The sequence below is a fragment of the Perca flavescens genome, unplaced genomic scaffold (assembly GCF_004354835.1).
Source record: "Perca flavescens isolate YP-PL-M2 unplaced genomic scaffold, PFLA_1.0 EPR50_1.1_unplaced_scaf_73, whole genome shotgun sequence".
In the NCBI taxonomy this organism is placed as follows: domain Eukaryota; kingdom Metazoa; phylum Chordata; class Actinopteri; order Perciformes; family Percidae; genus Perca; species Perca flavescens.
The window spans coordinates 8695-22047 of NW_021166728.1; the positions used below are offsets into that span (position 1 = coordinate 8695).

Consider the following 13353-nt stretch of genomic DNA (forward strand, 5'->3'; position numbering starts at 1 on the left):
TTTGTAGGCTACATTTCTGATACCGTGGCGGGAGAAATCTAACCGTGGCGGACCGCCACTTGCCAATCAATATAGAGGAAACACTGCAGGAGTTGTTCAAGACGTACGGAGCAGTTTTTTTCTCCTCCATGTCGCCTCGGAGCTCCATAAAGATGCACCCACAGAAAAGGCTAAGTATATTAATTATACTTTATATATTAATTATATATTATTATTATTAATGAAACGGCGAGTAGTCTGTACGGTTCTTGAGAAGTACAATGACTGTCTTTGGATGTTAAACATGCTACTTAGACTTGGCAGTAATGTTATAAACCCGCAAGTTTAAACGTGAGCAGCACAGCTGTGTACCTGGCTGCTTTCAGCGTGATTCATTACAGATCTAAGAGGTTGAGTTGCTTTATAAAAGTGTATCTTTTTTTTTTTGGTCTTGTAATTTACAGCAAGCAGTATGCCGTCTTCACAACTCGGAGACAAACTGTAGCAGGCAGTACGAACCGGAGCAAGGGTAAGATTTAAAGAATATGCTTTCATTGAATGAATTTCATTTATTCTGCTGTATAAGGACATAGATACGTTAATAGATATTTATCTATTATCTTAACCGTACTTTTTTTTTTTTTACAGTCTAACCTCGCCTCATAACGAGGCCGTGAGCTGTATTTGCTCGGAGCTATGTCTGCAAGTCCAGATTTACCAGACGCTGATATTGACGCCATTGTGTGTAAGTAATTTTTACTTTTTCATCTTTCCTTGTTTAATTTTACTGTGACTTATGTTTTTTTTATTCATACCACTCTCTTAATGGTTTTCCAGCTGCCTGTAAGACATATTACGAGACAGCACGCAGGAGCTTCAGGTAGAAACAACCAGATCTGGCATCGCGGGCAGAAGCTGTGAAGAGTTCAGCTTGGAGTCGGTCGAGAAGAAAAGAGGGTAAGATTAGAATCATTTTTGGTCAATGTGAATATTTTTCAGGTGCATTCATAGATGTGTTGTGTCCATACGCATCGCGCAGTACTGATTGTCTTTATTGATTGATTTTACAGCTGCTGGAAGCGAGACAGAGTGTGCTGGCTGCGGGTGAGGTGGACATTTGGAAGTGCGCCACTAGACCTGATGATCCGAAATACAGAACAATGCACCACAGACGTCTGCAAAATGGACCCAATTCAGACAGAATGTTGCCATTTACCTACAGCTCCGAGGTGGCCGCAGGTTAGGGGTTGACGGTGCTGCTTTTCGTGAGCGTGGGATATTTGTTGTGTGTGCGCTGTGTGTCTCCTATGCTTTGTACATATTTTTTTTCTGATTGAGTTTGTGTTTTGTGTTAATAAAGCTCTATCTTTGAATAAATAGCACGTTCCTGGCAAATCATTTTCCTTAGGATAACAATGACATGAATATACGACATAGCATATATGAAATAAATACATATAATTTTATTATTATTATAATAATAATGGCCCAGGGTGACCAATAGCCTAACCCATGACAGACCTGCCAACCAATCAGGAGTGACTTTTCTTGTTTAAAAGTAGTGGTTTCATCCAATACTGAGTGAGGAAATTCCAGCCAGACAGGCTATTCATATTCTAATTAGATCCATTCACACCTCCGCGGGAGCTCTCCACATACGTCATGGTACGGGGACAAAAATCCCACTTTTCATGCAGTGCAAGTAATGGAGAGGCCAAAATGTTATGGGGTACCATGGGGGAACAGTCTTGAGATGCACCCAATCATTAAATGGCTTGTTGATTCTCCTGTGAGAGGATTAGTGTCCATGATTTATGCTAAACTGATGCAAGTATCCGTAGAACTCCCAATAGTAAAGAAATGGGAGACCTTTGGACACCTCAGAAGAGATACGTCTCTAAAGCCATTCCTACTCCCTATTGCACACTCTGCCGAACAAACTGGAACTTTCCTGCACATGGTCTGGGAGTGTGAACGGGTGCATAAGTTTTGGAATAAACATCAATAATATCTGATGTGATTGGATGTCGTCTTCCTACTGACCCGATTGTTTTGTTACTTAATGATGACTCTAAATTACACCTATTTCGGAGACAGAAGAAAATTTGGCTAGCCGGATCAACTGTGTCCAAAGAAATTATAGTTCAGTACTGGGTCCCCCGCCCACACACTTTGTGTAAAACAGTGGCTGGCATATTTTCTGGACATAGTTATGCTGGAGCTGTCATATATAATAAAACAAGTAGAGCAGTGTGATTGATGACCTTCGCTTATTTTGTATAATTGTTATTGATTGATTTTTGCCTTAAAACTTTGATATTGTTTGCTGTGGTTTTCCTTATTGTTTGCTGTGATTTTCCTTATTGTTTGCTGTGGATTTATTATATTTTGCTATGGACAATTTATCTTTCCCTCTTTCACGAACTGCAACAAACACTAATTGACACACCTGTAGAACCCCGTTCACATCAGCGATCTAATTTGCCAGCTGATCAGACCACTCCCTATAAAAGGAGGCTAGATCTCTTACCAAAAAAGACAACGCTCTGGACGGATGGACGTGCCATGTGCTGCAGCGGACTGGTTTGCTGATCTTTTCCCTCGGTTGCTGCTGACTGGATCTCCTGTGCCCTGGTGGAGCCAATTTCCAGACTCTGCCCCACTAACACAGAACATTTAGGGAACGTTGGGGAATGTTAGTTTTTGGTTCTCTAATGGTTAGTTCGAACCAAACCAAAAACTAACGTTTAGGGAACGTTCCCTCAGGGTTATAACGTTCCCCAAACGTTAGGGGAACCAACCATCTGAAACGTTCTCCTGTGGTTGCACTGTTACCTCCACACCTTTGGTTGTTTTTGGCTGTTCTGAGTGCAGTTTTGAAATGTTTATTTAAACCAGCTCCATTTAAGTTTTTGAAGTAGCATATAAAAGGTTTGCAGTCACTTGATTTAGATTCACTCAAAAATGATTGGTCTTATAAAATCTAAGTAAGATAAACAACATAGCAAAAACTCTACTTTTGTGCTTGATTTCGTTTTTTTAACTGTATTAGGTGAAAATACTTAAAACAAGAATCTATCGATTTTCACAACTAAGAAAATTCACTTCTTTCATTTCACTTCTAACAAGTGGCTCAGTTCAGTGTTTAAAGCGCCCATATTATGCTCATTTTCAGGTTCATACACTGTAAAAAGCAACCTATAGAATCTACTCAATAAATGTGAGGTAACAATTTGCCCAAACAGACTGAGTGTCTGGGTAGATTTCACCACATGTTTTGAAGCATATCTACATTTAACAGCTATGATACACTAAAAGAAATTAGGTAAAGTCTACCTAATATTTCTCAATACATTACACAACTGATTACTTATAAAAAGTAAGTAACATTACCTCTTGATTGTAAGCACTTAATACTTAATAATTGTTATTAATAATTGAACAATATGAGTAATTAATCATTACTTATTCAGGGAAGGTAAACTTTACTTTAAAAAAATTATTGTCAGACACAGGAGATATTTGATCATGTCCCATTTCTTTTAATCAATGAAATGTTCAAAGAAACAAGGACAGGAGGAGGTACAAAAGAACCCTCTCCACTCTGCATATTCAACTGAAACAAGTTTCTTAAACCCTTCATATGTGGATTCCAGTTTGTTTGTTATACCAAACATGAACATCTTACATTTTTTTATATGTTTGAGGAACATATGCAGATATTTGCAAAGCCTTATGGGATTGTTGAAGATAACCAGTCAGTCTGTGCCTGAACAAAAAAACAGCATTTTCCACATCTCAACACCGTGTCCCTTTGGTTAAATGAATTAACAGCCTAGTACCAGTCAGAAACACACTGAGTTCAGTCCTTGCTCAACCAATATGTATCTTTTGAATAACATTGATCCATGAGATGATATGCATTATTTGAATGTAGTGAATTTCAATGTGACACTGCTCTTTGGGAGATGAAATTGTCTGATTGCATTGTACAGTGAGCATTCTTCAGCACCAACAGTAAGTTCCCAGGAAACAGTCTGTGCCTGAATACGGTGACAAACAGTTCATCATTAGTTCATATAACCAAGTTACATTATGATTTTAATTGTGGATAGACCTCCTGCCTCATTACAAACTAAACTGACATTAGAAGGGGTGGCATGTCTGCCCATAATGGTGGCTGTGCCAAGTATCCACAGTTTCTATGTACTATATATGTACGTGTGTGTGTGTGTGTGTGTGTGTGTGTGTGTGTGTGTGTGTGTGTGTGTTATCTGAAATTAAACATTTGTATCAGGGCAACCCTATGTGTAACCATGTGATACCTTGAATTGATCGATCATTTAATAACATACCTAGCAATCTTGGATGAAATCTTCTTGATGTTCCCCAAGGTACTCAATGAGGCGTCAAACAACTGCATCCCTTTTTCTCTCTCGACACATTGGGACTGTGAATAGATGCATTTAGTGATTAACTTATTTCTACAAATTCTTTACACTTATTAGTGAAAAAAAAAGAAAATAATATATATATATATATATATATATATATATATATATATATATATATATATAATATACACACACACACACACACACACACACACACACACCTCATTTACAGTGTATTTGTGTATTTTAGTTAGCGTATGTGTGTAACAGAGATTGACCGGTTGTTCCACTGCCTTCACAGTTGAGGTCACCCTTTTTTATCCACCCCTATCTCAATTGTATTGTATATTAAATAACAAACGGATTTGGTAAGATGAAAGCTGAGTAAGCCAAACTTTATGTAGCTAAGGTTGGCCTAAAATATATTTTCTCAAAAGCAGGTAATGTCGGGGCTTATCAATACTATTAGGTAACCTTATACTGCTACCTAGCTAACGTTAGATGACATTACCTGTAATGTTAGCTAACAGTTAGCTTACATTTAGAGCCTACATGGTTCAGTCGTGAAAGCAATAACGTTACATTGTGACACCGTCAAATGCCACGACAGGTAACGTTAGCTAGTTTGAAGTAACGTAACTAACATCTCTTCCAACAATCTCCACATTGCTACGTTTTAGTAACATTAGAAGCTAACGTTAGCCTTTCAACTCTGGCATTAGCTAGCTAGCTGGCACTCGGTAGCTTGCTAACTTTTAATGACAGACTGCCATTGAGTAACTTGTTAACAGCCTAGAGAAGCAAGCCAAATATACACTCTAAACTAACCATTAAATAAGTTTATTACACACAGCAACCTGTTAAAAAGGAATCTTACCTTAGCTAAACCGAACAGCTTGACTCCAGTGTCCCGCCAGTGAAACGATAGATCTTGGCCAAGAACCAGCACTGACGTATGTGCACTTTGAACTGCAGACTTATCATTTTGGGGAAGATTTTATTATATTTGTTTAGGCTGCAAATGTTACTGTTATAAAATATGTAATGTAGGTAGAATGGAGAAGGACTTTCGGTCGGCACCAAAGTGCTTCTGGAAAACTGTTCGCCACCTCAGGAGGGGGAAGCGGGGAACCATCCAAGCTGTGTACAGTAAGGATGGGACACTGTTGACCTCAACTGAGGAAGTAATAGGGCGGTGGAAGGAGCACTTTGAGGAACTCCTGAATCCGACTAATACGCCCTCTATGTTAGAGGCAGAGCTGGAGGATAATGGGGGATTGTCGTCGATTTCCCAGGCGGAAGTCACTGATGTAGTCAAACAACTACACAGTGGCAAAGCCCCGGGGATTGATGAGATCCGTCCAGAAATGCTCAAGGCTCTGGGTGTGGAGGGACTGTCCTGGTTGACACGCCTTTTCAACATTGCGTGGAAGTCTGGGACGGTGCCAAAGGAGTGGCAGACTGGGGTGGTGGTTCCCCTTTTTAAAAGGGGACCAGAGGGTGTGTGCCAATTATAGGGGTATCACACTTTTCAGCCTCCCTGGTAAAGTCTACTCCAAGGTGCTGGAAAGGAGGGTTCGGCCGATAGTCGAACCTCGGGTTGAGGAGGAACAATGCGGATTCCGTCCTGGTCGTGGAACAACGGACCAGCTCTTCACTCTCGCAAGGATCCTGGAGGGAGCCTGGGAGTATGCCCAACCGGTCTACATGTGTTTTGTGGATTTGGAGAAGGCGTATGACTGGGTCCCCGGAGATACTGTGGGAGGTGCTGCGGGAGTATGGGGTGAGGGGTCTTCTCAGGGCCATCCAATCTCTGTACAACCAAAGCGAGAGCTGTGTCCGGGTTCTCGGTAGTAAGTCGGACTCGTTTCAGGTGAGGGTTGGCCTCCGCCAGGGCTGCGCTTTGTCACCAATCCTGTTTGTAGTATTTATGGACAGGATATCGAGGCGTAGTCGGGGTGGGGAGGGGTTGCAGTTTGGTGGGCTGGGGATCTCATCGCTGCTCTTTGCAGATGATGTGGTCCTGATGGCATCATCGGCCTGCGACCTTCAGCACTCACTGGATCGGTTCGCAACCGAGTGTGAAGCGGTTGGGATGAGGATCAGCACCTCTAAATCTGAGGCCATGGTTCTCAGCAGGAAACCGATGGAATGCCTTCTCCAGGTAGGGAATGAGTCCTTACCCCAAGTGAAGGAGTTCAAGTACCTTGGGGTTGTGTTCGCGAGTGAGGGGACAATGGAGCGGGAGATTGGTCGGAGAATCGGGCGCAGCGGGTGCGGTATTGCATTCAATCTATCGCACCGTTGTGACGAAAAGAGAGCTTAGCCAGAAGGCAAAGCTCTCGATCTACCGGTCAGTTTTCGTTCCTACCCTCACCTATGGTCATGAAGGCTGGGTCATGACCGAAAGAACGAGATCCAGGGTACAAGCGGCTGAAATGGGTTTCCTCAGGAGGGTGGCTGGTGTCTCCCTTAGAGATAGGGTGAGAAGCTCAGTCATCCGTGAGGAGCTCGGAATAGAGCCGCTGCTCCTTTGCGTCGAAAGGAGCCAGTTGAGGTGGTTCGGGCATCTGGTAAGGATGCCCCTTGGGCGCCTCCCTAGGGTGGTGTTCCAGGCACGTCCAGCTGGGAGGAGGCCTCGGGGAAGACCCAGGACTAGGTGGAGGGATTATATCTCCAACCTGGCCTGGGAACGCCTCGGGATCCCCCAGTCGGAGCTGGTTAATGTTGCTCGGGAAAGGGAAGTTTGGGGTCCCCTGCTGGAGCTTCTCCCCCCGCGACCCGACACCGGATAAGCGGACGAAGATGGATGGATGGATGGATGGATGGTAGAATTTACCCATTATTGTATATTTGCTTGCTGAATAATATATTTGCAGTAAAATATAAACAATTTGCATGTGTTGTATTTACTACCCTCCAAAATCCATTTTTACAGTATAACTGTATTTTAAGGTTGTACCAGAACATGGTTTAATTTTCAAAAAACACCATATTTTTGTTGTACTGCACAGCTCTCTCTCACTGCTGCAGATCCTCTTTTCACCTGGTTTCTGTTTTAGCTACAGAGTGAGACCTCTTTTCATCTTCTTCTGTACTATCTTTGATTGCACTCGCATATGCGCAGTAGTTCAGATGTAGAGCATGTCAGCTAGCTAACTCTAGAGACAGTAAAAGAAAGCCTGTTTCTCCAACTTCGGTCAGTTACAAGGCAGGATTAGCTGTGAGACTCCTAAATGAGGGCGCACATGTAAGTAGTTTTTGTAGATTATGGTGAACTTGTGTGTGTTGTAGCAGTGCTTTGCTGTGCTCCTCACGGATGACTGAGCTTCTCACCCTATCTCTAAGGGAGACGCCAGCCACCCTCCTGAGGAAACCCATTTCAGCCGCTTGTACCCTGGATCTCATTCTCTCGGTCATGACCCAGCCTTCATGACCATAGGTGAGGGTAGGAACGAAAACTGACCGGTAGATCGAGAGCTTTGCCTTCTGGCTCAGCTCTCTTTTAAATCTAACGGTGCGATAAATTGAATGTAATACCGCACCCGCTGCGCCAATTCTCCGACCAATCTCCCGCTCCATTGTCCCCTCACTCGCGAACAAAACCCCAAGGTACTTGAACTCCTTCAATTGTAGTAAGGACTCATTCCCTACCTGGAGTAGGCACTCCATCAGTTTCCTGCTGAGAACCATGGCCTCAGATTTAGAGGTGCTGATCCTCATCCCAACCGCTTCACACTTGGCTGCGAACCGATCCAGTGAGTGCTGAAGGTCGCAGGCCGATGATGCCATCAGGACCACATCATCTGCAAAGAGCAGCGATGAGATCCCCAGCCCACCGAACCGCAACTCCTCCCCACCCCGACTACGCCTTGATATCCTGTCCATAAATGTTACAAACGGGATTGGTGACAAAGCGCAGCCCTGGCGGAGGCCAACCCTCACCTGAAACGAGTCCGACTTACTGCCGAGAACCCGGACACAGCTCTCACTTTGGTCGTACAGAGATTGGATGGCCCTGAGAAGAGACCCCCTCCTATACTTCCGCAGCACCTCCCGGAGTATCTCCCAGGGGACCCGGTCATACGCCTTTTCCAGATCCAAAAAACACATGGAGACCGGTTGGGCATACTCCCAGGCTCCCTCCAGGATCCTTGCGAGAGTGAAGAGCTGGTCCGTTGTTCCACGACCAGGACGTAATCCGCATGGTTCCTCTTCAACCCAAGGTTTGACTATCGGCCGAACCCTCCTTTCCAGCACCTTGGAGTAGACTTTACCAGGGAGGCTGAGAAGTGTGATACCCCTGTAATTGGCACACCCTCTGGTCCCCCTTTTTAAAAAGGGGAACCACCACCCCGGTCTGCCACTCCTTTGGCACTGTCCCAGACTTCCACGCAATGTTGAAGAGGTGTGTCAACCAGGACAGTCCCTCCACACCCAGAGCCTTGAGCATTTCTGGACGGATCTCATCAATCCCAGGGGCTTTGCCACTGTGGAGTTGTTTGACTACATCAGTGACTTCCTGGGAAATTGACAATGATCCTGTGCGTTTCAAAATCCACTAAGTAGGCAACGAGAGGATTTAAAAGTTTAACAAGTATTTATTTAAGTAAAATCATAAGAGCATAAACGTGTACACGGGTCCGAGTTGAGCAGGCACACAGGCTTCTCTCATCAGACTGAATTTTCTGGCTTATACATGAATTCATATATCAGTCTCTAAGAACATTTTGATTTGTTTATTAAAAGTTGGAGGAGTACCATGGTTTAGACTTAGCGTTCCCTGGTTGGTGCACAGACTGGTCCCAGTCTTTTGGCACACGCCCTCTTCATCAGCTGTTAGGCAGACTTTAGCTATGCTGATGGTCAGAAAGAACAATGCGCCGCTGTTGCCTGTCACAGGTTGAGGAGTAACTTATTCTCATGGTCAAACTGATATCAAACTGATATTAACTTTGTTGCTGCACTCTTGTTGCTTTCTGACCACCGTCATACAGTACTGCTGTACAACAGTACAACAGTATCCTTTTCTCATTTTGCATGACTAAGCTGTCACAGTGCTCTTCCACTAAACACACAACTATAATTCAACTATGATTTGTATCCTCATAAAGCATAGCCAGCTTGACTGATTATTTTTATTTCTTACAGATCCCCTTTTCACACCTCAGGTGTGAATACTACTAAGCTTAGGATTATATGGCCCTCAAACTGGTAAATAATTGTCCGCACTAGGGGAAGAAGAAGCAAGATTAATATAGCATAGCATTACATTGGTGATTCATTTCCTTCATTGTCCGAATCAGTCTCATCACCATCCTCCATCCCCAACAGGGGCATGGAGTAGGCTGGAGGAGCATCTTTCTGGGGATCTTTTTTGGTCAGAGCCACATCAATCCATCTGTTCACCAGAGTGCGATAACAAGGGATGCAACAGCATCCACAACACACCAATATGCCCACAAACACTGCCACGGACATAAGCATGGAGAGCACAATTGCTTTGTATTTGCCAAAAACGTCCTCCAGCCAACTGGTGATGAGGTTTTCAGCCACACCCGAGTTCTCTGCTAATTCATTGGCTAGAGAGGTCAACCCCTCCAAGGCTCTAGTGATGCTACCATCCGGGGCAGTATTACTGGGAATAAATGTACAACAAGCATCTCCAAACATGTGGCACACACCCCCTTTTTCTGCCAACAACATGTCCAGTGCCATACGGTTCTGAAATGAGTGAGGAGGCGGCTAATTGTTTGGACACACCCCTCAGGCCATCCCTAGTCCGGTTCAAAAACCTCCGCTGGTTGTAGTATATATAATTTATCCAGTCCACATTTTTGTTTGTAGTTATCCAGGACAGTATAGACTCAAAACCCTTTGCTATCTGATTCTGAGCTTTGAACTCCTCTGGTACACCCCTTGGTATTCCAATTGCATCTATATACACCCTACTAGCTATAGACCCGAACGGGGTGCTTGGATCTCCCCATGTACCAAAACCCAAGTCAGTGTCTCTTTTAGCCCTCTTCAAGGAATGTTTGTGGTAGGTAGACTGTACTGTCTCCTCTAGCTTCCCTGCGCTAATAGGAAGCATGGTAATCGGCAGTAATAGGGACACTAAGGCGCAGGTTCCCCCCCATTTAGCAGGTAAGGATGGTCTAAGGCGTGGCTGTGTCCCACACATCCACCAGACATCAGCGAGTCCCTTACTCTGATTGTTAAACATCGACTGTGTGACATTGGGAACGAACGAAGATGTGTTGTAGGTGTACATACAAAACTTCTTAGGTAGGTGTCCCACATTCATGGTAGAGCTGTTGGGTTGTGTGATGCAAGTATAGTTACCAGGGTAGGCGACTACTCCTGGAGGCGGTTGTATTGCACGCACTCTGGGATACAGGAGAGACAGGGTCCTGCAGACATCACTTTCCATGGTCACATCACTGTAAAGACTTAACATACAATTACAACCAATAAGGTCGTCCACAGGTGAGAGTGGGAATGGTACTGTCCCCAAATGAGGTCTTGCTTTAGCACAGATAACACAGTCAGACATTTTATGCGTTCTAGCAGTATATTTCATCATTTTGAGCCACGTGTTACCTGAGGGTGTGAAACCAGTTTCCATCTCCAACCTTTCCTCAATGGTAAAGTCCTCTAGGTTCAAATATTTCACTAATGGCCCTTTAGAGTCTTTCAGAACACCCATACCTGTGTTCATTGCGTCAACCTGGGCAGTAATGGATGTGGACGGTGTACTATTACTCCATGGGTCTGTGACTCGAATGATGAACTGTCCTAATGGATCTTTCCCTTCAGTATACAATCCCATAACATAAGTCCCTGCATCCTCTGGTTTTGGATCCTTCAACGTCACATATATAGGATTACATTTCTGTTCCTGGCATCGTCCTTCCTGCTTTCTACCTACACTCAGTCTGGATTTCAGGTCCCTATGTGTTATCGTAAGGTGCATTGTATCATATGGTTCACATCCCACATTTCCCCAATCTGAGCCTGTGTTAGCTATGGCACACTTCCAACTGCCACACCACTTGTCTGAGTTGGTCGTGACACATATGTATATGACTTCCTCTCTTCTGTCTTTGGTGGTGCATGGCACTATGTCGCATAGGTCTAATAAGGCTGTGCTTGTGTGTCCCCTAATAAATGACAATGTGATCTGTCCCTTTGTTCTAGTCACCTGAACCTCCCTTCTTCCTCTGTCATATTTGGTATCTATGAACCAAAATAACAACATAACGAGTATGGCTGTAGATATTAGCATACCTACCCAGACCTTCCATGCGCATCCATAGTAGTATTTTTGTTTGGGTTCGCTCCCTTGGCCTGATTGCCTAAGTTTGAACGGGAGCGGCATTGTTGATCAAATCAGCTCTAACTTCCCTCAAATCACGGGAAGGTGTAGGTGCTGGGGCACAATGTGTCAGGTGGTGCCAAGCAGCTCCTGCCCGGCCTTTTACTTGGACAGAGTGTGAGGTAACCTCCCTCACTTCGTACGGTCCAAGCCACCTGGGCTCGATCCACTTTCTCTTGTGGACTTTCACTCGCACCCAGTCACCTACCTTGACACTGCTCCGGGGCTCCTCTTCTCCCGGGGTCTGTGCTCTGGCGACCTGTTCAGATAAAACTGAAGTAAGACTGGTCAATGCCTTCATGTGGTCATCATATTCTTGTTTACACACATCCAGGGATGGCATATGACCTCCATCCCTGGGTGGGCCTGGCATTTTTCTTCCAGTCAGTAACTCATGAGGAGATAAGTGTGTGTCAGATCCTGGGGAATGGCGCATGGACATAAGAGCTAACGGCAGTGCTTCTACCCATGTTAGCTTTGTACCTTCACATGCTTTAGCGATTTTTCTTTTCAGTGTCTGGTTGGCCCTCTCCACTAATCCCTGTGATTGTGGATGATAAACTGACCCATATCTGTGTATGATCCCTAATGCCTCTTCTACTTTCTGTAGATGTTTGTTAGCAAAATGAGATCCATTGTCTGATCTTATTGTGCGTGGTACGCCATATCTGGGTACTAGTTCATTTTTCAGCCATTTTACAACTGTCTGTGCTGTTTCATCTTTACTTGGCATCGCTTCAACCCATTTTGTGAATCTGTCTACCATTACAAGGAGATACCTTTTTCCCCCTACTCTGTTCTCTGGCCCCATATCTGTGAAAGCTATGGTGATGTCTTGAAAGGGGGCTGTAGGCACAGGGAATTTTCCTGCTGGGGCCTTGAATGGTTTCTTGTTATTGTGTTTGTTGCATGTGTCACATTCTTCCACAAAGTTGGTGATGATGTCTGACATCCATGGGTGCCACCATAGTTCTTTCATGTTTGTAAGGGTTCTTCTGGTTCCCTCATGGGTGGGGCCATGCATGGTTGGGAACAATAGTCGACATAGCTTTGCTGGAGCCACTATGTGTCCAGTGTGTGACCTCCAAATGTCGTCTTTATCCTTGCATGCTCCTTTTCTCTGCCATTCTGAATGTTCATATGGTCCGGCCTCTTCTTGGATGTCTTTTATGTTTTCTGTGGTTAGTTCTGTTCGTCCTCCCTCTGGTTGCAGTGTCATTTGTCTGGGAGTGTACCCTCCAACTTCTTTGGCTCTTTGGTCTGCTGCTTCATTTCCTTTTGCCACCCTTGTGTCTGCTTTGTCATGTCCTTTGCACTTCATTATTGCCACTGCTGCTGGCGCTTTTACTGCTTCCAGTAGGGTTACCAGTTGATCCTTGTGCTTGACAGGAGTCTTGCTGGTGGTCAGGAAATTCCTCTTCTGCCATTGTGGTCCATCTATATGCACCGCTCCATGTGCGTATGCTGAGTCTGTGTAGATATTGACCCTTTTCCCTTCTGACCACTGCAGTGCTTTTGTGAGTGCCAATATTTCAGCCATTTGTGCTGATGCAGGTTGTGGTATTATTCCTGAGTCCACTTCGGTGTGTGTACCGTCTGCGT

At 44.4% G+C, this 13353-nt stretch overlaps 1 long non-coding RNA gene across 1 annotated transcript; it reads left to right on the top strand.

Moving 5' to 3' along the window:
* Positions 1-221: 221 nt before the first annotated feature.
* On the top strand, positions 222-854 carry LOC114552138 (uncharacterized). The gene is made up of 3 exons (XR_003692136.1): positions 222-508; positions 628-724; positions 817-854. It is a non-coding gene; the product is annotated as an uncharacterized LOC114552138 (long non-coding RNA).
* Positions 855-13353: the final 12499 nt, after the last annotated feature.